Here is a 26481-nt window from a genome sequence, read left to right on the forward strand (position 1 = left end):
TCACATTTTGTAGCTTTCTCCCAGAATCTACAAACAGACCAACAAAAATCCCTCAAAGGAGTGAATTTAAAGGAATTTTGCCCAATGAGGATTAATGCTATTCCCAAAACCTTAGTGACTTTTCCCATTTACATTTCTCCTTTGAGTATAAATATGAGCATATTTGCTATAATAATTCCCCCACTCCTCCCAGACCTGGGCTACAGGACAAGGTGCTGGACCTGGAAGCCAGACTCAGGGACCCATCCACAAGAACGTATCCCGTCCTGCTGTCAGTCATTGGCCATTCTTCTTGTAGTCCCCAAATCCTCCCACGCAGGGGCTGCTGTTTCCTCTGGTAAACTTTCTACCTCTTCTTCAGGCTTTAATCTAAAGTCTTTTCCTGGAGAAAATTGCCCTTCTCCCCAGAATGCCTTTGATGACCACATACATTCCCGGGGCTTTCTCTGCAAGGCACCCTCTCTCCTGTCAGTGATCACTGCAAGGAAATAATCACTGAATGACTGAGGAACGGGTCTCCTCAGGCCATCATCCCTGTGAGGACGTGAGGACGCAGCCTCTGTCTTCCTTTGTGTTGTATCTCTAAATTCCACAGAGTAACCTGAATGCTCACAAGTGCCAGGCATTTCATATAAAGTAGTTCATTTGCTCCTCACAACACTTCTCTAAGGTGGAACCTCACAGAAGCAAGGAAAATGAACTAGAGCAAGTAGCCAAATGGGCAGAGCCAGGATTTGAACTTGGGCAGCATCACCAAAAAGATGTTGATTATATGTGATATATATATATATATATATGGAGAGAGAGAGAGAGAGAGAGAGAGAGAGAGAGATCACTTTAAAATACATATATCACTTTAAAGTACATATATCACTTTAATAGCCTCACCAGCTTAATGTAAAAAAAAGTTAATATCAGGAAGACCCGAGGGTTCAAGTAGTCCAGCTAAGAGTTCTTAAACAGTTTCCCATTTCTTTTCAATTTCTAGACAAATTACAATGCTTTGAAATTAGCCTTCTCCTAAAGTATGACTCTCCCTCTCTCTCTCTCTCTTTTTCTCTCCCCCCCCACCAAGTTTAAGGTTTATTTTTTAATTTGCTGTTGTGTTTTATTACTTAGGATTACTTAGGAAACAAGCTAACAATAATTGGTTGAAGTAAAGACTTATCTCTATATGGGACCAAAATGGCTTTTGTTAGTGGTGTATGGACATTATTTTAAAGTCTGAATTGCATCTTTTTCTTGCCCAGAGATCCTCCAGAACCATCTCTGTGTGTGGTTTTTCTAAGATGAGGGGGTGATAAGAACCTGTGGACTAGAGCTGGGATATAGCTCCGTGTAGTACACTGGCCTATTGTGTCCCTGGGTTTGATCCCCAGCATCTCAAGAAAAAACACAACACGAACGTATCATGAGCCAGTGTAGTAGTTCCCAGGGACTCAGGAATTTTAGACTTGACTTGGTCACTAGCTTTGAGGGCTCCTTGGGTCGGGTCACTAAGCCTCTGCCAGCTATGGAGTGGACAGTAGGTACCAGCAGCCTCAGACAGTTATTTTCACAATAAAGATGAGATTCTTCAACTCATTTTCATAGATAAGGCAGTACTGGGCCAGATTGCTAAAGGGATCCAGTGTTTTCCATTCCACAAGGAACTCCAGATCCCATAGCCCTTGCTGCTTTCCAGTAATAACCAATAATAGATTGCAGAACTCAATGACACCTCACCACTGTCTTTGTTTCCTTTGTTCAGTGAAATAAGTCAAAACTGAATAATATGCATCTCAGTGAATGTTACGTCTTGCAGGGACGTTTGGAGCAACCTTCAATGTCAAGAGCAGGTTGCTCAGGGGATTCTGTAACAGGGAGGCAGGCGTGTTTGTGAACAACCTGGCGCTGGTTACTGAGCCGTAGGAGCCAGCCCTCCTGTGAGGTAAAACCTTAGAGGTAGAAAAGTCCATCTTTGTAGCAGTCACACTATTTTCTTTGCAGACCAGGAAAAAGACTGAGGCAGATGACAAAGCAGCAGGGTGTCGAGGAACGATTTTAAGAGCAGGGCTTCCAGGGAGAGGGCTCCTTGGACCTCTGTTGGCATAAGAAATAGAAATGGGGCATGGGGTGGGGGTTGCACAGTTTGGAAATATCAAGCTATCAGCTCACTCCAGAGCCCCTAAAGGTCTTTCAGGACCAAGGATGGAGTGGCACCACTTCTTCCCACGCTGTCATCCTCTGGTCACATGTGGTTAGAAACAGATCATCTAAATGGAAAAGATCACCTATTTATTAGATATGAGTATTCTGAATGTCAGGCCATTGCATGGCCTCTATAAAGAGTCAGATGTTCCTTGCAGTGCCCCCTCAGCTCCCTGCCTGGCCCGCTGTAACTGGAGTGAGTAGGTGCTTGTGATTCCAGTCCCTGTAGGTGCTGCCCAGAATCTTCCTCTGAACAGTTTGTAAGCTTGTGCGCATCTACTTTGGAGATCTGAGAGTGATGATAGCTACTATTCTTCCTGGCAAAATTAGCCCTTTGGCTCCCCCTCATCAAGCCAGGGACTGCCCCTTGGTTTTCACAATTAACTTCCTCCTTTATGTTCACCTCATCTCCAAAGATTGACATTTGTTCTTTTGCTATCGATGGAATCCAGCTCACACCAAGAACCCCTTGTTCTTGGTCTGAGGTGTGTGCTGTGGAACAAATGCTTGTGTTCCCCCAGAGTTGTCTGTTGAAGCCTAATCATGGGATGTTATAATTAGAAGTTGGGCCTTCAGGGAAGCACAGATAATGGAGTTGAAGCCCTATAAAAGAGGCCCTGGAAGCCAGCTGTGGTGGCACATGCCTGTAATCCCAGCAGTTCAGGAGGCTGAGGCAAAAGGATCACGAGTTCAAAGCCAGCCTCAGCAACTTAGTAAGCAACTCAGTGAGACCTTGTCTCTAAAGAGAATACAAAAAAAAGTGGGGGGGGGGGAGGGGGGGAGCTGGGACATGGCTCAGTGGTTAAGTGCCCCTGAATTCAATCTCCCCTGTCCAAAACAGGGGACGTGAGAGTTGTCTTATCCTTTATACCAAGTGGGACATCACAAGAAGGGGCTGTTGACATATCAAGAAATGGCCCTCACCAGAATCTTCTAGAGCCTTTATCTTGGACTTCCAGCCTCCAGAACTGTAGGATTAATTTTTTGTCGTTGTTGTTTATAAACCACCAAGCCTCTGGTATTTTGTTATAGCAGACTGAATGGTTTAACACAGCTAGCTTGCTTCCTTAGGCGTCCCATGGATTAAAATGTAGCTTACACAGTGTGTTCTATAATATTGATGTTGTTTGGACTCCATCAATTGTGAGTGTGAAATCATTAAAATCTCACATTTTCTCTCCTTAACTCTGTGCTAGTTTCACTGTAATAAGATAATTCTGTTAAGTTTAAAAATGATGATATTTAAAAATCATTCTTAGATTTTTTTTTCTCAGTATGTTTGATGCAGTTAGGAATTTAAAATAAACAATCCGAATAAAAAGTAATTTGAAAATAAATTCTAAGCTTCAACACAGTCATAACTTTCAAGAAAATGAATTTAAACAAAAAGCAACAGTCTGTCCCTAACACTGAAAAATGGAAAAAAAACAAAACAAAACAAAATAAACAAACTCTAGCAATTTTGGTATTATTAACAGTTACCAGGAATATAGATTTGGTATTCCTGTTTTTTTTTTTTTTTTTTTTTTTTTTCCTATAATTTCCAGACTCCTCTGGTCACCTTTCTTTGCTGTGGAAAATTTCTTTACTTTCTCCCATTTTCGTAGGAGACGCTTCCCCTCTTTGGACAGGCAGAGCAGCCTATCATTTTCAAGCTCCTCTCAGCTGGAAAGTGCACTTGGTTTCCCGGCAAGACATTGTCACTTAGCTCCCAAAGGTCACTTAGAATGAAACCAAGCAGGTTTGAGTTTTTGCCTGGTCTCTGGTCAGGGCAGGCAGTGTTGGACAGGAAGTTGTCATCCATTCTGAAATTTGTCCCATCCCGTGTGTCCGGTCCCCACTTTACCCAGGTGCACCCTGGGAAATGACTAATGACAGCGACTGAAACAGGAATTCAAATGCGCACTGCAGCGGGGCAGAGAGGAGAAGGTGAAGTGTCACCCATGAGAGCCCAACTACCCAGGGGTCCTTCCTGTTGGCCCCAACCAAGCACTAAGCAGATGACATCTTTTTATTTATTTACTTATTTTTTGCAGATAACATCCTTAGGGAAGTTTCTCAAGGAGACCAGGGAGAATTCCTCTCAGTACTCTTGGCCAAACCTCTTAAAATCATGTCTAATTTGCTCCTAATGTCCCCTTGCCTGTCTCAAAGCTCCTCCTGTCCCATCACCCAAATCCCATCAAGTGGCCTTTGTCTCCTTCTCCTTCCCCTCTCCATTCTGGTAACTTCCTTCTTTTCTTAAGTAACACTCTGCCCCTCCTGATGGAACCCAGAGTGTGAACATGATGATGTGACTTTGGTACAATTTAGTAGTTTGTAGGTAAGTTCAAACACCATCCTGGATTTGAAGAGTGTGACAAGAATTTTCTTAAATAGAACATAAGTGAATTTACAGGCGGTTAGGGGGAAAAGCCATTGCTTATGAAAAGTCTGGCCTTTCTCTAAAGAGATTCCTTGGTTGTTCCTGGTAGAAATCAAAGGAGAAGCTGGAGAGATACCCTCTCACAGATACCATCTTGTTCTCAAAAATTCCATGTCCCAGAAATCCTTCATCCAGGACATGGGGACCCCCACATGGGGACCCCCACAAGGGGCCCTTTATGTGCTCCTCTGAGAAAGCCTGAGGTAAAGACCTCAAAGCGCAGCCCCAAGGTGGAGTTGGTGCCACCTCTGCACCTGGGAGAAGGCATCCTGGTCCTGGGGACCCACAGATGGCTTAGTAGCCCTTCCCACTGCAGGCCTCTCAGCAGTGAATGCTCATGACGGCAGCTAATCCGAGGACTTGCCTTCCTCCCAGACAGCACCGTCAGCAACAGAAGCAGAAGCAGCTTGGCTCTGCTGGCCCCCAGTCTCTGAGTCTCACCCTTACGTTCTCAACAATGTAGGCTTATTTTCATTTTCAGAACTGAAAAATTAATCACTAACAAGATTAAAACCATCTCGACTTGGCTACTTTCCTGCATGGGTGAAACTAATAATTCTAGCATCAAAGTCATTAATTTTCGTCCTGAAGCAGTTTAACTGTTCCTGTCCTTATTTATGAGAGGATGCCAACACATAAAAGTAGATTCTGTTCTTCCTTTTTACTTCATAGTTCTAATGACATTATAATGAGAATGGTTTTTAATTTAAAAAATAACATTTTGGAAATAATCCTGTATGCCATGCCTCTTCGGGATTTGAACGGATAGTGTTTATGAATGGCTCGATTATTTCTATTTCATCCTGCCTGGCACAATGGGCAGATGTACTTAAAGGATGGTTTAGCTCAGCTCCACCATGCCCACTTCCAAACCACAGTGGCTGTTGTCAATCCATGTCTCCTCCCTCCCCTCTGCATGTGTGTCCTTAGGGCATCGCCTGCATGGGTAACTTGGTATTGTTAATTAGGCCTCCTGTGGGCTGATGTTGTTTGTCCTTATGATGATTAGAAGGTTCTGGACTTAACAGGGACTGCACGAAGAAGAGAAGTCTTATGAAAGCAAATTTTGTTGCTATTGCAAGCACATCTTTTAATTTTTTTTTCTTTACAAAAGCTCATGAAGCTAAATTAATAATGGACATCAATGTAATCACATCTCTAGTAATGTCTAAAAGAATGAATAATAAAAGGCATTAGGTTTCTTAATAATTATCTTGTTCATTTTTTGCTGTACTTTTGCACCAATACATTTGATGAACTAAATGAATCAATATTAACTAGAACCACAATATAGAGATCATGAGGCAATTGTTTTTTATATGATGTTTCAGGAAAACTTCATCATGATCATCATCAACCTAAATTCTCGAAAAAGTAGTGCAGAGATCACATGGCAAAAGAGAAAGACTTCTTAGGATAGAAATACCAAACCTAGAGTTAAAAACGGGCTCGGTCATCCTGCCAGGCTGAAGTAGAGAAACATTATAAGCACTTATGAAATGCTAGCCACCAAGCTCAACTTCCTATTTTTCCTGTTGTTTTACTCCTCCTTTATAGGGGGCTTCACCTTTCTGACCTTTTTTTTAAGCAAAGCCAAGTTGTTTAGGGCATCTTCTGTCTCTCTTGGGTCTGCCCTTTCTGTCCCTCTGATCAGCCAGGACTCTTCAAGTCTGGTTGCAATCCACTTCAACACTGGCTTAAGCAAAATGGGACATTGTTGCAAGAATGATGGGTACAGAATCTCACCTGTGAAGGAGGACCCATGGGATGTCAGGGATCTCGGGGTTTGTACCAAGCACATACCATTTTTATTCTGTGTCTTCTGTAAGGCTTCACCCTCTGCAACCATAGATGAGTCTTCTCTGTGTGACAGGGATATAGCTTCTGTCCAACCCAGGGTTACAATGACTCATGATCCAAGAGGAGAGCTCGACTTCAACAGGAAAACCTGGGTTCATTTGTATCCCACATTCATCCCTAAGCCAGTGACTGAGGCCAGTGGGATTGGGATGACCATAGTGATCCTGGGGTCCTATCCCACTATCATGTATCCCATTTAGGAAGGCAGAGTCTGTTGCCAAGAAGGAGAGCAAGGTAGGGTCCTGATGGCAGCTAAACTGGGAACAAAGGACAAATGACAATGACTGATATTTACTGTGTCTGTAGCATCTGCTGGTACCGTAATATTTGTTTTTGATATATTATCTTCTTAATCTTGCAAGCTTAATATGTAGTTTGATTATTGTCACCATTATACAGAATAGGAAGAAATTAGGACAGTTGGTAGTTTGCCTAAGGTCACAAAATTAGTGGCTAGCAGAGTCAGAACTTAAACACAGACTGGCTGACCCCAGAGCTAGATAACCTCTCACTGTACCTGCCAGATTCTCTTTTTTTTCCCACTTTGCTTTTCCTTTTTCCTCTGAAGATGACTGACAAACGGGAAGACTAGGTAAGGGTCAGGCACCAAGGGGAGAGGAATTCTCCAGAACCCTTTTTGCCTTGTGTCCAAGCCCAAAGCACTTCCACCTGGTCTTCCTGAGCCTCTTTTGGCAGTAGCTGTTGCAGTTTCTATTTGTTCACTACCACCTCCCAGCCAGAACTGAGAACTTGAGTTGGATTTCCTGTTTTCTGGACAGAAAGCAGGTCTCAAGCTCTTTGCTATACAGACAGTACTAATCCTGACTAGCACGGTGCCTACTGAGCACCAGAAACAAGTTACACAAAGGCATGTAGGGGGAAAGTAGAGAAGGAATAAGCACTAATACATATAAATCTATTTAAAATGATGAATCATTGGTATTTTGTCAGATTACTGTCCTCCCTAGTTGCTAAATGCCCACCAAGATGCAATTTCGCACTCGATTGTAAACTGTCTTCTCTGCTTTTCCCTTGATTTCACATCCATGCAGGGATGCTTTAAGACCCAGCCCCAAAGCCAATTCTTCTAAATGGTTCCTCAGTGCTCCCGGAAGGGAGATAAGCTGGAGTGTTCCTGTCTTGAAGTCCTTTGTACATGTATATCCCCATTGTGCGGTCATTACTGGTTCCTCTTTCCTCCCATGAAAATTGTGAATTTCTTAAGAATGGGAATTGTGGCTTGTGGACCCATATTTTCCTCCCTCATAATGCCCAGTACAAAGAAGACATTCAATAACTAATTCATGGATCCCGCTGGCCCCCCTCAGCTCTTCCGGCCCATTCTGCATTTCCTGCCTTGGGGCTTTTGGGCCTGTTCTGTTTGAGTGAGCACCTGGGCTCTGGGCCACTTCCGGAGGAAAGCAGTACGCTATTCCTCTGTGGCTCTTCCAGGCCAATGCTCAGAGCCACCTGAACAGCAACAAGACGAAATCTCAGGAAAGTCTCACTTTTCTGCTCATTCTCGGATAATAGAGAACTTGTTTTTCAGAAGTCTAAGGAGGGTAGATCACTGGGAGAAAACCAGAGCTACTCAGCAGTGGGAGCCACTCTGCATTCAGCTGTTCAGGCCCCAGACTCTTTTTCCTTACAGCGTCCAAAGGCAATTAATTGAGAAAAATCTTAAGCCTTGGAAAAGAGTGTGGTTGAAACATCAGTGCATTTGGGAAAGACTTTAATCAGTCAAGAACTTGCTTTGGAGAACCCTCTGGGGAATTTTCATCCTTTATCTGTTGCAGCAAGGAATGATGTTAGCTGCATTTGGATCTGTCTGACTCCTGGTCGTTCCTCGAGCATTTCCTGCCGCCCCATGCCTTTGCATGAGTGCACAGGATTCCTTTTGCTAGTGGTTCTCTAGCATAAGTTAGTACCAACATCTCCCTGTCTCTGAAGCTCTGCAATCACACCGAGGGGTTCCTCCTATTGCACTTTCATTATACCTCTGTCATACCTTTGCCATGTTGGGGTACCTTTGTTTTGTATGTGTCTGTGCCTGTGTCAATTTCTCCACAAGATGCAGTTCCTGAGGAGCAATGGCCATGTCTTCTTATCTGGGTAGCCCTAGCATCTACTTCAGTGACTGTCATTAACCTGTTACAAATTTTATTGAGCGCCTCCATACACCAGGCCCTGTGCTACACATTATGGATATAAAGTCATACTCTCTGCTCTCCATAACATCCAGTAATGATAACTTCTACAAGGGTTCCTAACCCATTATCCTTGCCCCCACCATGATAGTATCTGAGTTTGTGGGGGCTTAAGCTGTGCTAAGGCATTGGTTTGGTGGGCTGGGAATGGGTTCTCTCCTTTAGTTATTGTACCTGCAGGACCCTAGCCTTTGCACCTTGGAATGTAGTCTGGACAGCCCCTTAGAGTCAGATGTCTCCGTCTTTAAAACTGATCATTGACAAGAACACTCATTCTTCTCTTCCCACCCTTGTGCCCACTGTTCTGAGCCACGGGGAGCTCCAAGGCCTTGTCCACTGCCATCCTTTTGGGGGCATGTGATGCTGGGAACTGAACATTTGTGTACCCCCAAGGTCAATTTGTTGAAGCCTGATCCCCAATGTGATGATGCGTGGAGGTGTAGCCTTTGAGAGGTGACTAGGTCATAAGGGTGGAGACTCACAGAATGGGATTAGTGTCCTTACAGAAGAGACCCCAGAGTATCTGCTCTCTGTTTTCTGCCATGTGATGACACAGAGAAAAGATGGCTTCTACCTACCAGAAAGAGGGCCCTTTGCCACACACTGAACATGCCAGCTCCTTGACTTCCAGAACTGTAAGAAATAAACACATGTTGTTCACCCAGTCTAGGGTATTTTGTGATGCAATCAAAACCGACGAAGATACATAGTCACTGTTCTTGAGTCTCCCTAAATCTAATGAGATCACATCATGCACCACACTCCCTGGATTATCCCCTCCTTCCACCCCAAAGCACAAAGGTCCCCCTTTCTCAGGCTCTGAAAATGTCTTTTCCATCCCTCCCCACACTGAAGAAAGGTTTCTAGTTTCAGAAGGTGGAAGGCTATTCCCACTCAGCATTGGACCTTGAATGTCAGAAGCCATTTTTTACTTACTTCTAAGGTAATGACTTTCCCCCAAAGCAGAGGTTTATGATGGTGATGGCCCAAATCAGAAAAGAGCAAGATCACAGAAAATCTCCAAAGAAATGGATTTCACAAATATTCCTGGAGAACAGTAATACTGCTAATCACTTCTTAACTCTTAGAATGTGCCAGGACCTATAATCAGTAATTCAGATGCCTTGTATGTGTTATTACAACAAGCCATGAGCTAAATAAAATCATTATAAATGAGGTGGCACAAAGCTGCCTAGGTCACAGACAGAGCCAGCAGGAGTGGGAGCCTGGTCGGAACCAGGCTGCCAGGCCCCAGATCTGACTGTTAACCACCATCCCTACTGCTTCCCGACACCTCCACCTCTACCTAGTCACAAGCTGAGTGCAGTCCTATCACACCAGCCCAAAGTAAGTGCTCAATAAATATTTGATAAGAGAAGGCAAATGAACAAATACAAACATTCGATTGACAAATGGTGCACAGAATCCATTCATCAAGAAAATGATGTGGAGGCTGTTCACTGGATTCTCCAGTCAAATGAAGGTGCTATAAATTATAAATTTCTGCATATTCTAGAAGGAACAATGACTGTTTTACACACAGAACTCTCAATCCTTCTATGTCCAGAAACACTGTGGATCAGCTCCAAAGCCAAAGAGGATCTGAAAATAACTCCCCAGAATGCATATATTTACATTCATTCCATAAACTTGGGTTTGCTTTCCAAGCAATCACATCTGTCAACCACTCATGGGCCTCTTTGACTGAGCTGAGACAGTGGCCATGCTGGACTCTCATTTTAGCTGGCCTGAGGTTGGGGCTCATAGACCATCTTCTGGTTTGGACTTGATATTTTTCTCTCTTCCTTTAGTCTTGGAGCCTGTGTTTAATTCATCAGCAGTTAAAACAGGGAATCTCAAGGGCCTCCAGCAGGGCAAATCAGTTTTGAGTGTTTTTAAAGCTTGGTTCTTGATAGCATTGATGTGGTCTCATCATGAGGAAAATTAAGGTAATAATAAAGGTTTTCAAGAGAACTCAAAGAGTTTTAATGGCTTAAAAATTGGTTTTAGAGAGCACTGAGCCATGGAAACTGAAAGATGGAAGAAATCTGGGGATGTTTTTAAATCAATGTGCCTGTTAGAAGGCAGCATTAAAGTGATGAGAACTTTGTGTAATACTCTGCTGATCTGTGCCTGCCACTGGGCTAGATTTGGGGGGAAGTATTTCTGTTAAGTGTAGGGACTTCTTTACATTCATATAAAGCAAAACATTTTAAGAGCTCAATAAGACAGATGCAATTGAGGGACACATTAATCTCATGAGCAGCAGGTTCTGGGTGCTTCCAGGGCAGGGATGTTTCTCATTATGGACCCAATTGTGGGTCCACCTCGAATTCATAGGTCAAAGTCCTATGTCGAGTTAAAATGAGGTCATGAAGCTGGGCTCTCACCCAGTATGACTAGTGACCTTACTAGAAGAGGAAATTAAGATACAGAGGTGCAAAGAAAAAGGGCCCCATGAAGACACATGGAGAAGCTGTCCATCTGCAAGCCAAGGAGGGAGATCTCAGGAGGAAGCAAGCCTGCTGACCCTTGCTCTGGGGTGTCCCGTCCAGCCTCTGTAACTAGGAAAAAGTACATTTCTGTTGTCTGAGTCACCTTGTCAGTGATTATTTTTTCTAGCCACTCTAGAAATCCAATATGTCTTTATAAACATATTGAGTGTTTTTAAAGCTTGGTTCTTGATAGCATTGACGCTATCTCATCACAAGGATAATTATGGTAATAATAAAGATGGTCCAGGACGAGCTCATGGGGGTTGGAGGGATAGATGCCATCCTGAAGAGTGGGCAAGATCATTGGATGATGGCTGCATTCCTGGTAAATTCATGTGGTCCAACCTAACGTATGTAAAGGGTCTGGGGCAAGAGTGTGGCTGCCTGTTATGCCAGTGAGTGGTGACATAGGAGGGTGGAGCCTGTGACCATAAAGTACCTGCTCCACTCAGTGACTATGGCTACATTTCCTCTTGGACCCTCAGCTTCATCTTCTATAAAGTGAGGACAAAATACTTGCACCTGCACCACAGGATTGTTGAAAGCATTGAAGCTGATGATTCTTGTAAATGCTTGGCACAGGGCCTGGGACATGCATAAGACCTTAGAAAATGTCAGAATAACTTGTAAGACTCCCTGTGTTGTAGGTAATAAGAGATAATTGAAACAGTTTAAGTGGAAATAGTTTAAGTGGAAAAAGAATCGAGATGCCCATGGAACACAAAGCAAGAACTTAGCCAGTGGTTCTCAACGGGGGGAGATTTTGCCCTCCAGAGAATATCTGGCAGTGACTGGAGACTTTTGTGTGGTCACAGCTATTAGTTGGTGTTAGCTATTAGTTGGTAGAAACCAGAGATGCTGCTCAACATCCTACAAGGTACAGGACAGCCCCTACACCAATGAATTACTTGGCCCCAAATCTGCCAGGATGTCTGAAATGGCAACCCTTCCTCCCAGGTTAATCAAGGGCTAGTAGGAAGTTACTTTCCAGTTCTTTGAAACTCCATTCTTTGTCTCCTTTTGGTAGTTAGGGTTGGTTGTAGTTGTTTAGTTAAACAGATGCTCTCAAAATGTTTCTCAGCAAATCAAAAATAAGTACTTGGCTTTTCCATTTTCCTATTTGACTTTAAAAAAAGGTAGGAAGGCTGTATCATTTTGGAAAGAAGATACAAACTGATAGATGGTCTAAGATTTGTCTGAGATGGGAGCTCTCATCTTCCTTTGTGGAACTAGACTTACCACATCTAGTGATCTTAGTAACGTGAATCCTGGCATTTCAAAGGATGAAATAAAACATGATGGGTTGATAATTTGAATATCTGAGTCCTGAATATTGAGATTTTAAAATAGTTCAAAAAAATTTTTTTGGTAGCAGAGATTAAATCCAGGGGTTCATAACCACTAAGCTACATTCCCAGCCCTTTTCATTTTTTATTTTAAGACAGGGTCTCACTAACTTGCTGAGGACTTTGCTAAATTGCTGAGGCTGGCCTCAACTTGTGGTCTTCCTGCCTCAGTCTCCCGAGTTGCTGGGATCATAAGCATAAACTCAACTTTTCTTAAAGAGGATTATAATCTAAATCGTGTAAGATTATAAGCCTGCTCTCATAAGCTCCCCTGGCCTGGGGGGCTGTGGGAAGGACTCCAGACTGAGAGGCTGGAGCCTGAGGTAGATCTGATCTCCAAAGCCCATGTCTTAAGTAACCTCTTTGGTCATCAGTTTTCTCAACCATTGGACATTTTTGCTCAACCTCCCTGGGATCAAGAAATGATTAAGTAAAGGAATACCTGCACCAGCTCCTAATAGAACGTCCAGAACTGGTGCCTCGGTAACCATGGGTTACATTCCTTCTGTGTCCTGCAGTGTGTGCCTAAATGAAAAGACTCGAATGCAAGTCAAGACTCCGTAATAACACTGGAACATAAACTTCTGACTCCAGAGGTCAAGTGCCCCCAAACATGGCCTTACTCAGTCTCTAATCCCTCTATTCAAAATATCAGTAATCCTCCAACAGGGGCATCTGGGCAGGCTGTGGCCCGGGGCACAGTAGCATGTGGCTAAGAGCACAGCTCTGGAGTCAGAATGATCTGGTTCCAATCCCAGTGTGGCTAACACTGGCTGCAGAACTTTGAGCAAATCACTTCTGCTTTATCCATAAAACAGGCCTAATGATGACAGCAGCTGTTTGATACTCTTTTCTTAAGGAATGAATGAGATAAACCACAGAACACACTTAGCCAGGGAGTGCCCTTTACTTAGGAGACATTCAATAGCAGTGAGGTTGGTGTAGCTCTTATTACTTGCTGTCAATAAACTCGGGAGATTAGTTTGATATGTTTTCAAAGCTTAAAGGCAAGACCAGTCCATTAGATAAAGAAACCAGGAGGATTTTGAAGGCATATAGACTTTAAAATTTCAGGGTGCATTCCATTTGTTAATACCTCTCTCTTGCTGCTGAAAATTCTTTCCTTTCCACTTTTCCCCAACTGGCTGGGACTGGGCTCCAGGACCCGTCTTTCAATGGGATCCACTCTTGACAACATGAGAGAGGACAAGTTTCTCCCTTGGCACTTTGCATTCCTCTTTTAGATGCAAGCTCTTGTGTGAGATTTCCTTAAGTTTGGTATTATTAATAGGGAAAGGGCAGGTGACCACTGTCCCATGAACCAGACAGCTCCCCCTTAACCCCAGACTAGCCACTTTGAACACCCTTCATGACTATACCAGGATCCTAAGATAATCTCCAATGAGACAGCAGTTTTAGAAAATTATTTAAAGAAGAAAGGATGGTCTAATAATTATGGCAATTTATAATTAACATATGAAAATTAAAAAGAAATAATAATACTCATAAAAACAACAGATAAAGTCAATCTAAGAAGTCACCTTAGAAAATTAACCAAACACATTTATGGAAATGAAAAATAAGTGACAATTGAATTTAAAAACCAAAATTTTTTGGACTTCTAGGTTGTGTGGTGGTGAGCCAGGTTTGATTTCTGCTTTTGTTAATTTTTAACTTTGTATTTTGAAATAATTTTAGACTTTGTGAAAAGTTGAAAAATAGTAAGAGAATCCCCGTGTTCTCACGCTGTGCTTCATCCATGTTGGCGTATCCCATGACTGCATTACAGCTAGAAACTAAGAATTAACATCAGGGAAACAGCCAGCGGATACACAGACTTCACTCAAATCTTAGCTTTCCTGGGGCTTTCTCTCTGTTCCAGGATTTGTGCCTCTTTGGACTTAGTTTCCACGCCCCTTGGTCTGTTGAAGAGTACTGCCCAAATATTTTGAAGAATGTCCCTGTACCTGGATTTGTTTGGTGTTATTTCATGATGAGATTGAGTTTAGTCATTTTGGGTAAGAATACCACAGAAATCATGTGCTTTTCTAATATCAAGGGATGAGTAGTGCCAACTTTCTTATTACTGGTAATGTTAATCAGTTGATCAAGTTGCTGTTTATTTATTCTCTGCCAAGTTGTTATTCTTCCCTTAATTTATAAATATCTTGGTGGAAATCCTTTGGAGCAAAATTAGGGCAAATGCTTTTTTTCTTTTCTTTTTTTTTAGGTCTATTTGCAAAGCTAAAGAGATCTGATGAATGAAAGTCTCTGCATAATTATGATACAAATAACATATCTGTGTCCATCAGAAAAAAATGGATAAATTTATTGTGGCTATTCATAAACAGAATAATATACAGCACTGAAAATAATTGAAGAATAGACTATCATGAACACAGATGACTCAGATACATTGAGTGAAATGGAAGTTCAGAAGAATTCTATTCTTATAAAGTAGTGCACAGGTTTCTAAAGCTTCAAACAAAAAACCTAAATAATACATTGCTTAAAGGAAGCATGCGTAGATAGTATATCAATAAAGAGAATAAAAAGACAACTTTCCCCACTTGAGAAATCCTTTCTTGTGAGAAGATGATGTGGTCTGGTCATGTGGGGGACATGATCCAGCAGGGGAAAAGGACAGATAATTGATAGGAACCACAATACAGATGAACTCGACATCGTGGTGCTGAGAGGAAGTGGGATGCAGAGGGGCTCCCTCACAGTTCCCCCCACCCAGCTTTCAAGAACCAGTGAGACTTGTCTGTAGGGATAGAGGTCCACAGGGTAGTGGGGGTGAGCCAGGAGCCGGGGGTCAGGGACTCCCGGGGAAAGGACTGGAAGGAACCTCCAAGATTGCTCCATTTCCTGATCTGAGGATAATGTTTACATGGATATTTACACATGCACAATTTCATCAACCTGAACCCTTAAGATGTATGATTTTACTACATGTAAATTAAAATTCAATTAAAAAATCAAAATGATAATGGGAGAGGATATGTTTTACTTTTAATTCAAAGCCTCTGTGTAACATAAACCTAGGCCACTCTACATAATCACCAGTTTTATTTTGACATCATATTGGACTGTGAAGTCACAAATTGAACCACTGTTCTAACCTGATCGGCTATTACAACACTAACTATTCTCCCATATTTATATGACTTCTCTCTCTTTAATAGTTGAGTTTGTAATCTACCAGGCCCTTAAGATGAGAACAGAAATAACAACTCTGTGACACCCTAGCTATGTGCCAAGGCACCCAAGGGTGCCACAGCAAACTCCTAGAGGTGCTGTAATATATTTAAAAATTTTGTGACAAACACAGAATCTCGTCAGTACCCTAGTTGAACCTCTTGCTCAAAACAGTTCAGTTTCAAATTTATATTATGCTGCATTTCTTTTCATAATATATTTTGGCAAGGCTGAGTTTACTGGTCACTGTCATAAACAGAAAGTAATCACAAAATCAATAAGGAATGGGAAACGAGGGTGGCAGCACCCAATGTGATTCTAAGGTTTGAATTTTGTGCAGTGCCCAACAGGCACATATATCCCATTAGTAAATAATTATGATTATTTAGAAATAAAATGAAAACAGTTTTTTCTTTCAATAACATGTAGCTAGCTGCTTTTCAAATTGCTATTATCAACCCATAAGTACTTGTTAAGTTATTTAAATTCAGCTACTAGGGAAAGCTGTTGGTTATTACTTCAGACTCGGAATGGCATGAAAATATAATGGAGACCCCAAGGGTGATATGCCAAGAAAGTTTGAGAGCCTGTGTTATGACCCTTTATGTGATACTCACATAAACACAAATCCATGCACACATATAAACCACCAAGCACTGTGCCCAGTGTGTGATGACTTCCAACAAACATATCAAGGGTAAACGAATGAACAAGGAATCCATGCTTCTCTGGATGACCAGAGAAGCTGGTTATCTCAGAATGCAACCCTCTGGTGAACAACCCACTTCTAGCCTTCCAGAGCACAGGCTGGGGATTGGGGATTGGGAGCCAGCTGAGGTCCTGAGATGATTGCAGCACCACTCGTGGGCACATAAGAAAGTTTCACAAAGCACGTGGACATTGCAGAGATTGAAGGCCTAAGGCTGGCATCTTGAGAGAGGTCATTGGGAGCCCATGAGAAGCCCGAGAACAAAAACCCAGAGGCAACTGAGAGGGACAGAGGAGAGGCTGAACCAAAAGGAAGGGAAGTGAGAAATGAGATAAGAGCAGGGAGCGGAGGCTGGCAGGGGTAACAGTGGAGACATGGGAGGATTGGGAGTTCAGGTCATGGGGTTTGAGTGTAGTGGGATTTATTTGAGAAGGACAGAGCAGATGTGTAAAGAAGGGGCCATGGGGTCAGGGTCTTGGGAGAGAAATGTCATTGAGCACTGATGTTTGCAATGGGGCAACAAAGATACCAGCATTCACCTGGTTGAAAAGTACCCTGAAGCCTAAGAGAGTGTGCAAACAGAGCCCAGGGTGATTCCTCTGAGAATGCCCCCACTGTACCAAGTGGTTACAAGGAAAGGAAGTGATTTCTATCTTCCCTTCAGGTTGAAAAGCTCTGCACAGAACCCACCCAGTCCTTCAAAGGAGGCTGGAGAACATGGTTCTGCATTGGTTTCCCTTTTAGGCCATCTACAGAGGTGAGTGGGATGTGGCTAGAATATCCAGATCTGCTGATGTGTGGATATTGTCCTGAACAAAAGCTTGGGTTGGTACCACCGGCTGACAGGTGGCTGCGCTTGCAAGGCTCGTACCAAGTTCTGTCTCATTCTGTCTATTAAAGGGCTCGTTCCTGTTGCATTGCAGCTCAAGTTTTTATGCAATTAGCATTTCAGTGGTATCCTTACATCATCATAACAGTTTAAAATAAAGTATTTGCATCTGCTTGAACTTGCAAGATTTTACAATTCACATCAGAATTTTATTCTTAGTTGAACCATTATTCTCTCAGCATATAACATCTATTTTTTTTTCTAAATTACCCGCAATCTTTTTTACTAACTGAAGTTGTACTATTCTGTGGTCCTTTTGATGCCCTTCTTGAAGGAATAGTATCCATATAGTCAGTTTCTTTAAGAAATCCAGGGAGGCAACTAAGTTTGGTAGAAATTCACCCAAAATCTAGGATCAAATCCCAAGTCTATCACACATTTACTGTGACTTTGTCTGAGTCAGGTAACCTCTCTGAACAACTGTTTCCTCTTTCCTCAAATGACAAGGCATCAGTTACCACTGTGGGTGCAGCATGAGTTTCAGGTTCCCACCAGCGTAGAGGTGAATTCTTGGTCCACTATTTACTACTACCCTGAACCCAGGGAAGTGATTTACCCCAAATCACTTAGGGTCACAATTAAATCTTGAATATGAGGCTTGATTCCATATGAATTCTGATGCACAAGGTAGACATGGCTCTGTGTAGCAAAGTACAGTTCAGAACTCAGTCTGTTGGATGCAATTATGAATTAACACTCAACACTTTTATTATATAAACAACAGTGCAAAACAGTCTTGAGTCGGTTTTCATCTTTCACACTTATTCAGAACTTACATTTGTTTGATTATTCTTTTTTTTTAACCTTTATTTTATTTTTTTAAAATGTGGTGCTGAGGATCAAACCCCGTGCCTCACACATGCTAGGCAAGCGCTCTATCTCTGAGCCACAACCCCAGCCCCTGTTTGATTATTCTAAAACTTCATATCTGAGTAGAATAGTAATACATTTATAAAAACACCTATGATATCATTTTCAAATAACCACCACTAATATTTTAATGTCTAAATTCCTCCATGTGTGCATTTATGTAGATTTAGATATTTCATTGTAAACACAAATTTGCAAACTACTCCTGTAGCTAATGGAATTTCAGTTAGCATTTTATCATGAATATTTTTCTAGGTCATTAAAAATTCTTCTGTAATGAACTTCCTTTTATATGGCTGCAGAAAATTTTATTGTATGATTTACCAGAATTCAGTTTACAATCCCTTGTTTCTGGATCTTTAGTTTCCTTCAAACGTCTCAATGTCATAGACAATATTCTTAGAGCCACAGGATCCTCCATAGTTACTAAAATAGTAACTATAGGCCAGAACTGCCTAGGGTGGACTATATTTCTAATTATCTCTGAATTTTCACAAAATCCCCAAGGTATAAAATATAATATTACTTATACATTATATATTATATATCTATTTTACAGGTGATAAACTGAGGCAAAGAGATTTACACTAGTCCATAGGGTATTAGTGATGGAGACAGAGTCAGGACCCAGGCCTGTCTGCTTCCAAAGTGTGAACACTTTCCACTAAGTTCCATGTACAGGAGTATTTTCTTAGGATAAGAAAGTTCAAGAAGTAGGATCTATAAATCAAAGGATGCACAACATCTTAAATTATTTATTACAGAACTTTTAAGAGGCAAGGCACTTTTGGCAACTTCATCAAGCTTGAATCAAGGATTTTAAAGATTTAATTTGGTTCCAAAGTGCCTTTCAAAAATTGATGCTATAATCTTTGGCATGAAGGCCATATTCAAATCACAGAAAAATGAGTTTCTTGTTTATGTAGATCATAAATTTACTTTCAAGGCACAAATGTGAATCTAAGAGGTCTCAAATTAAAGAATGAGTGGTAAGAATTCACGATATCATGCTCCGAGTCGTTTGCATTTGGTGAATCGTGATCAATCTTTTGATGAGTAATTCAAACCTGGAAGTTGTCAACATGAAAAAAAAAAAAAAAAAAAACGGGCTCCATCCAAATTGTCTTCAGGAGGAGAGTTGGTATTTGGGACATGATGTTCACATCCCTCAGCAGAATGTCACTTCTTGATAAGTGGAAATGTGTTTACCACAGGGGACCTGCTGCTCTATGGAACAACCATTGATAATTGCTATAACTTCTGTATTAAATACAGATTGAAAATAATATTTTTTGCTATGAGTAATCTTGCTTTAATGGCTATAACAGAACCAGACCTGGATCAGTAAAAACCGTATTTCATGGTTTGTTAGAGGAGAGGTTTTAAAGACACTTTAACTGTTTTGATAAGAAAAAGAAAATACAGATTTTCATCATTAAATGTTTCATGATTCAAATACTCTTAACCCAATAAATTGTTTACATCTAACATTTTTGTTAGAACCATTTAAAAACCTTAACCAATGTCCATTGCAATGCCTCAACTCTTAGAAATTATTAATTATATTTCTTGCATTAATTTCAAAAAGTAGTAAAAAGATTCACATGTATTACTAATGCAACAAATATTTATTGAGCACCTACTCTCTTAAATTATTAAACACACATCAATAAACAATACACATAACTCTTTACCCCATGAGGGTTAATATCCAGACAGGCAGCAGCCATGGGCTGAAGATACAATCCAGGCAAGCAAAATGCTGAGTCAGATGGTAATAAACAAAGAAAAAGTTAGATAAGGGATAGAATGTTCCAGTAAGGGTAGCTTAAGCAAAGATCTTCTGTGAGAGAAAGAACTGCTTAAGGAGATCATGTAGAAGGAACTTTGGCATCTTTTAGGAGCTGAGAGAGATCCCCAAACCATGGCTAGAAGGAAAGGGAGACCTTTGTCCCATGATCACAAGGAATTAAATTCTGCCAACTACCAGTGAACTTGAGGAGAACCCTCTGCTCAGATTAAATGACAGCCCTGGCCAATGTCTTGACTTCCTTCCAGTGACAACCTCCACAGAGAATTTAGCCTTCTTACAGCTGAATTTCTGACCTAAAGTTACTGCAAGATAATTTTGAACTATTAATATTATTATTATTTTGTACAAGGGATTGAACTCAGGGGCAGTCAACCACTGAGCCACTTCCCCATTTTGTATTTTATTTAGAGACAGGGTCTCACTGAATTGCTTAGCCACCATTACCGGGGCTGGCTTTGAACTCATAATCCTCCTGCCTCAGCCTCCTAAGTCGCTGGGATCACAGGCATGTGCTACCAAGCCCAGCTAAGCTATTAAATTTATGGTACCTATTTTACATAGCAAAATATAGCAAATCATTTTAAAATCCACACCATGCACCATATGTTTTAGCACCTAAAGGAAAGGCAGTAGAGACAAATCTTTCAATGAGTTTTGCTAGAGTGGGAATAGAGAAATGGTGATATAAGGATAGGGTGTCCAAAACTATGCTGTCTGAGTTTTAAGTAATGGTGTTGATGCATGGAAATGAGGTGATAGCACAGGGGGAAGGAAAGCTGGTGCTAGAGTGAGAGCAATCCCTTGTGGAATGTGCCAGAGAGACCTAGGGAACCGCAGGAGGCGGGGCTTTGTCTTCTGCAGGAATGAAGTCATTCTCCCTTGGACCTGGAGGAAGGCAAAGCAGAAGCTGTGTGCACAGAGAGGTCAGCTGGTTACCTCCGGATGAGAGGGTCCTCACTGCTTCCGTTTTCAGGAAGCAAGGACATCAGCCCAAATGGGAGGGATGAGAGGCGAATGTCCTCTAGGGGGAGGAGTAAGTGACCAGATGGGGGAAACCTGGGGGGCTGGCGTGGGCTGTATGAAGTCCATGGTTAAGAACTTCAAAGGAAGCCATCAATGCAGATCTGTGGTTTTGTCCAGCTATATCCAGCCTCCTCGTACAGGCTTTCAAAAGTCAGAGGTTTCAACCAAATTGGGAGTTTCCAGGCAAACCAACAAAAGAAGAGAAAGAAAGGATATATATGGGAATGGTTGTAATGTTCACCATTGAATCTAAACGGGGTAAGAAGGGTATGGCAAGGTTGGAAGATAAGAAAATGATGTAAATCCATCAGGTTTTTACAGGTCATTATTTGGGGGAAAATAATGACACCCCTCCCCAAGATGTTCATGTCAGAATCCCTACAAACTGTGTATGTTACTTTATATGGTAAAGGGGGCTTTGCAGGTGTGATTTCAGATCTTCAAGCAAGAGTATTATCCTGCATTATCTGGGTGGGCCTGATGTAATCACAGGGATCATCCTTATAAGGGATGCAGGAGGGTCAGGGTCAGAGAAGACGATGTGACAACAGAAGCAGGCATTGGAGTGATGCACTTTGAAGCTGGAGGTTGGGCCACAAAGCACAGAATTCAGATGGCTGAATTCTGAGTTGAAAAAGGCAAGGAAATGGATTTTCTTCTCAGAATCTCTGGAAGGAAACTGTTCTGCTGACACCTTGACTTTAGTCCGGTGAAACTAATCTTACACTTTGGTTCTCCAGAAGTAGAAAACAGTATATTTGGGTTATTTTAAGCCACTTAAGAAGTGTGATTTGTTATAGACGCAATGGGAAACTAATTCAGTCTGATTAGGACAGAAGAGTGGTTGAAGCTGAGATACTAGAAGGAATGATTTCAATAGCTGGGAGAATATGGTCATAAAAGAAGACCTTTGAATTGTATGGGAGAGTGCAATAAGTAACTCTGGCAAGGTAAGACCATGAGATGTGCAGATGAGGTAGGATGAGAAAGTGGTGAGGAGAGGAAATCAAACACCTCAAAGGCCAGGGGTTAGAAGAACCGCCTCAATGGTAATGAAATCCTCAAAGTTCACAAGAATGTGGTATTGGAGAATGTAACACTGACCAGGAACTAAAATCTTCTAGGAACCAAGCTGAGTAACCTTGAGGTCTATAGGGCACTAAGGAAGGGGAGCAAGTGGTTTAGTTTGATGGCAGGAGCTTCACAATTGGGGGGAAAAGGGGGAGGGAAGAGGATAAGACTAGTTTGGAAGAGGTACAATAAGGAACAAGGAAGATTTTCCCTAACTCTGATACTTTGGATTATCCCATGAGGGCTGTGGGAGACAGAATAGATCCCACTTGAGAGAGCTTTAAGGAAAGCAGTATCCTTGGGGGATTCAAGATTGAGATTGGATAAGAAGATGAGGAAATTTCAGGAGAAAACATATGGGAGATTTTCCTGATGACTAACTTGAGTTCCAGAGGGACCCATGGGGAGTTTCTGCTTTGGGGCAGGAGAGGGAGACAGAATGGATCTTGCTGTATTGGGGTGAAGTTCTGGAAGGTGAAGGTGGACCTGAACCAGTCCTCCCTTCTCAACAGTGACAAATGGGGAGATTTGTTGACATGGCCTTCCAACAGATAGTGGTGGAGAGGTTGTGAGGACTGGGGGATGGGGGGGTTGTCCTGTTATAGGTGTTCGAGAAGGTTCTAGGGTCTCTGATCCATTCAAAGTCATGGTAATAGAGGGGATGCTTTGAGGTGGATGGATCTTGACATAAAGGTGAAAATTTGATTACAAGTTCACTTGATAAAAAGTGACATATGAAGAAAAATATCTCTTATCCTGGCTTGTTTCCATAGCAACACTGTTAGGCATCCATCCCAGGATTCTACAACGGCTCTCAGGTCTCTGGCTCTTACCAGTCTAGAGCCTGACCTGATGATCCATCAGAGCACCATCTCACACAACCCATGCCACTCTCTGGCCAACACCAAGACATTCCAAGAATGGAACAAGCTCCTATCTCATGACAAGGAGGTTGAACTTCAATTTTGTAGTTTTATGCTTTGAGCCCATTTGGTACACTCCTAAAATAATGACTTTGTTATAAATGCAGAGGCCCAAACTAAGTGGGAGTCATGGGGGGAATCTAATACTTTGTGATTTATGGGAACCTTTGGATTAAAAATAAAAACCTGCATGGCAGGACCAACCTTTCAATAAATAAGCTTCACAGCCAGTACATGTTGGCCGTCAAAGTTGAGTCATAGGGAAAGTGAGTTACCAGAGGGAATTTGAGTGGTCAGATGAAGTCCAAGTCACAGTAACCAAGTAGAGCAAAGGATTGGAGAGGCCAGCAGGAAAAGAATTGAAAATGGCATCATACTAATAGTCATAAGAAGTCTTACCCAACGTGTGTGTGAGCTTGTGATTCTTGCCATTGTCCTTCTGATGTCTGGATGGGTATTCTGGATATTCTAAATCAGTCTTGCCCACCATGTCCCGTAACACACCATCTGGCAAGTCTACTCTTCTAGAATCGTTTGCATCATGAACCAAGAATATTTGTAAGAAATAACTGGTCCCTTGAGGTGTGAGGATGTTTTCCATAAATGGAGCACTGATCATCTCCTCTTGGGAATATGAGTAAGGCCACATGTAATCAATTGTAATCCTTGGCCATATGTAATCAATTCAACTTTGCTAATTACTGAAGGGCATAAAACAAGGCTCGGGAAGGGACCCAATATCTGTTCATTCTCAGTTTTTGAAGGTGTATAATTTCTGCCTCAATCCTCAACACGTAGCAATCATAAAGCAATCACTTTCTCCTTTGAGCCACCAGTGGTACTCAGAGATGGTAAACCAATTTTGATATTAGCCAAAAAAAAAAAAAAAATACACTCTGAAAAGACCCATCAGACTGGAACATTCTATGATCTTAAAGCTAAACTTCTAATACTCCCCAAACCATAGCGTGTATCTTTAAAGCAAATAGAGTATAACATTGACCCATCTCATAGCATCCTTCTGGAGGAAAATAATCACAAGAGACTCAGCTCACTTTTCTACCATCATTCAATGATCATACAATACAGATGACTGCCACTTTGCTTGAACAAAAAATAATTTGCAATTACTTCATTAAAAAATACTTCAGAGGCATGAGATGAAATCTTTGAGTAGTTTTGATTTACATTTCTCTAATTACTAGAGATGTTGAGCATTTTTTCATATATTTGTTAATTGAATATATATCTTCTTCTGAGAAGTATCTGTTCAAATCCTTAGCCAATTTATTGATTGGGTTGTTTGTTTTTTTGGTGTTAAGTTTTTTGAGTTCTTTATGTATCCTGGAGATTAGTGCTCTATCTGACGTGCATGTGGCAAAAAATTTGCTCCCAAAATGTATGTTCTCTCTTCACCTCATTGATTATATCTTTTGCTAAGAAGAAGCATTTAAGTTTGAGTCCATTTATTAACTCTTGATTTTATTTCTTGGGCTTTAGGAGTCTTGTTAAGGAAGTCAGGGCCTAATCCAACTTGATGAAGATTTGGGCCTACTTTGTCCTCTATTAGTCACAAAGGGACTCTGGTCTAATTCCTAGGTCCTTGATCCACTTTGACTTGAGTTTTGTGCATGGTGAGAGATAGGGGTTTATTTTCATTTCGCTGCATATGGATTTTCAGTTCTCCCAGCATCATTTGTTGAAGAAGCTATCTTTTCTCCAATGTATGTTTTTGGCGCCTTTGTCTAGTATGAAAGAAATGTATTTTTGTGGGTTTGACTCTGTGTCTTCTGCTCTGTACCATTGGTCTACATGTCCATTTTGGTGCCAATACCATGCTATTTTATACTTTGTAGTATAGTTTAAGGTCTGTTATTGTGATGCCTTCTGCTTCATTCTTCTTGCTAAGGATTGCTTTGGTTATTCTGGGTCTCTATCAAGAATACAGACAACAGTAAATGTTGGCGAGAATGTGGGGGAAAGGCACACTCATACATTGCTGGTGGAATTGCAAATTGGTGCAACCAATCTGGAAAGCAGTATGAAAATTCCTTAGAAAACTTGGAATGGAACCACCATTTGACCCAGCTATCACATTCTTTGGTCTAAACCCAAAGGACTTAAAATTAGCATACTATAATAATGCAGCCACATCAATGTTCATAGCAGCTCAATTCATAATAGCTACACTGTGGAACCAACCTAGATATGCTTCAATAGATGATGGATAAAGAAACTGTGGTATATATACACAATAGAATATTACTCAGCGTTAAAAGAGAATAAAATTATGGCATTTGCAGGTAAACGGATGGAGTTAGAGAATATCATGCTAAGTGAAGAAAGCCAATTCCAAAAAATCAAAGGCCAAATGTTCTCTCTGGTAAGTGGATGCTGATCCATTATGGGGGTGAATGGGAAAAATGGAGGCACTTTGGGCAAAAGAGAGGGAGGGGTGGTGAGGAGGCATGGGGGCAGGAAAGATGGTTGAATGAGGTGGACATCATTACCCTAGATACTTATATGACTGTACATAGGGTGCAACACTATATCATGTACAACCAGAGAAATGAAAAGTTGTGCTGCAATTGTGTACAATGAATCAAAATGCATTCTGCTGTCATATATACCTAATTAAAATAAATAAATTAATTAATTAATCAAAAAAATACTTCAAAGGAATCAATTCAGGTGACACTGAAAAACTGGCTTGTTGTTCTGGTGAACACTTTCATCTTAAGTCGCCAGTAACTAGATTTCAAAAATACCAGGTTTCCTGTGTCTCAGCCATTTCATCAATTCTTGATTCCTCTCAAGGGAAGTATTGAGCTCCTTAGCATATGGCCACTTACTAGATCAACAACAAACCTTGTAAGGAAACAGAGTGGGGGAAGCTCATTCTCCAGGGAATACCGAGGAGTCATCAGTACCTCCAAGGACATCCACTAAATAGCTTGCTTTGCAAGTGACCTCTCTCTTGACTTAAGTGAACTTGAGAGTGTTTGGAGTTGAGGGAAGGCTGGGGGAGAAGAAGGTGAAAAGAAGAAGATCTTGTAAAGCATGAGGTTGGGCCGGGGTGCAGGAGGCCATCTTTAGAGCATCTGTAGGACTGAATTAGTCCCGGGCACCTGTTCACAGGAAAGCAGGGCTAAAGAAAGACCAAGGCAAATTTCACTTGTATGTTTGCTTAAGTCAGCAGAATTGTTTTGCTATTATCCAAGAAACTTTCTAAGGAAACCCAAGGAGCACTTTTTTAAAAAGGAAATCTTGGTTTCCATGTAGTTTTTGGGTCTGTAGAAATAATTAAAATTTCATGGTCACTGAACAGAAGGTGGGTATTTCTTCTAAACCATCCCATAGATTTTATGCAGAGATGGTAGATTTTTTATTGTGGTTGTTTGATTCACAAGGATTTGCACACAGTGATAGGCTTTGCATCTGAGAAGGAGATTTCTGAGG

This window comes from Marmota flaviventris, chromosome 11 (assembly GCF_047511675.1).
Source record: "Marmota flaviventris isolate mMarFla1 chromosome 11, mMarFla1.hap1, whole genome shotgun sequence".
Lineage (NCBI taxonomy): Eukaryota > Metazoa > Chordata > Mammalia > Rodentia > Sciuridae > Marmota > Marmota flaviventris.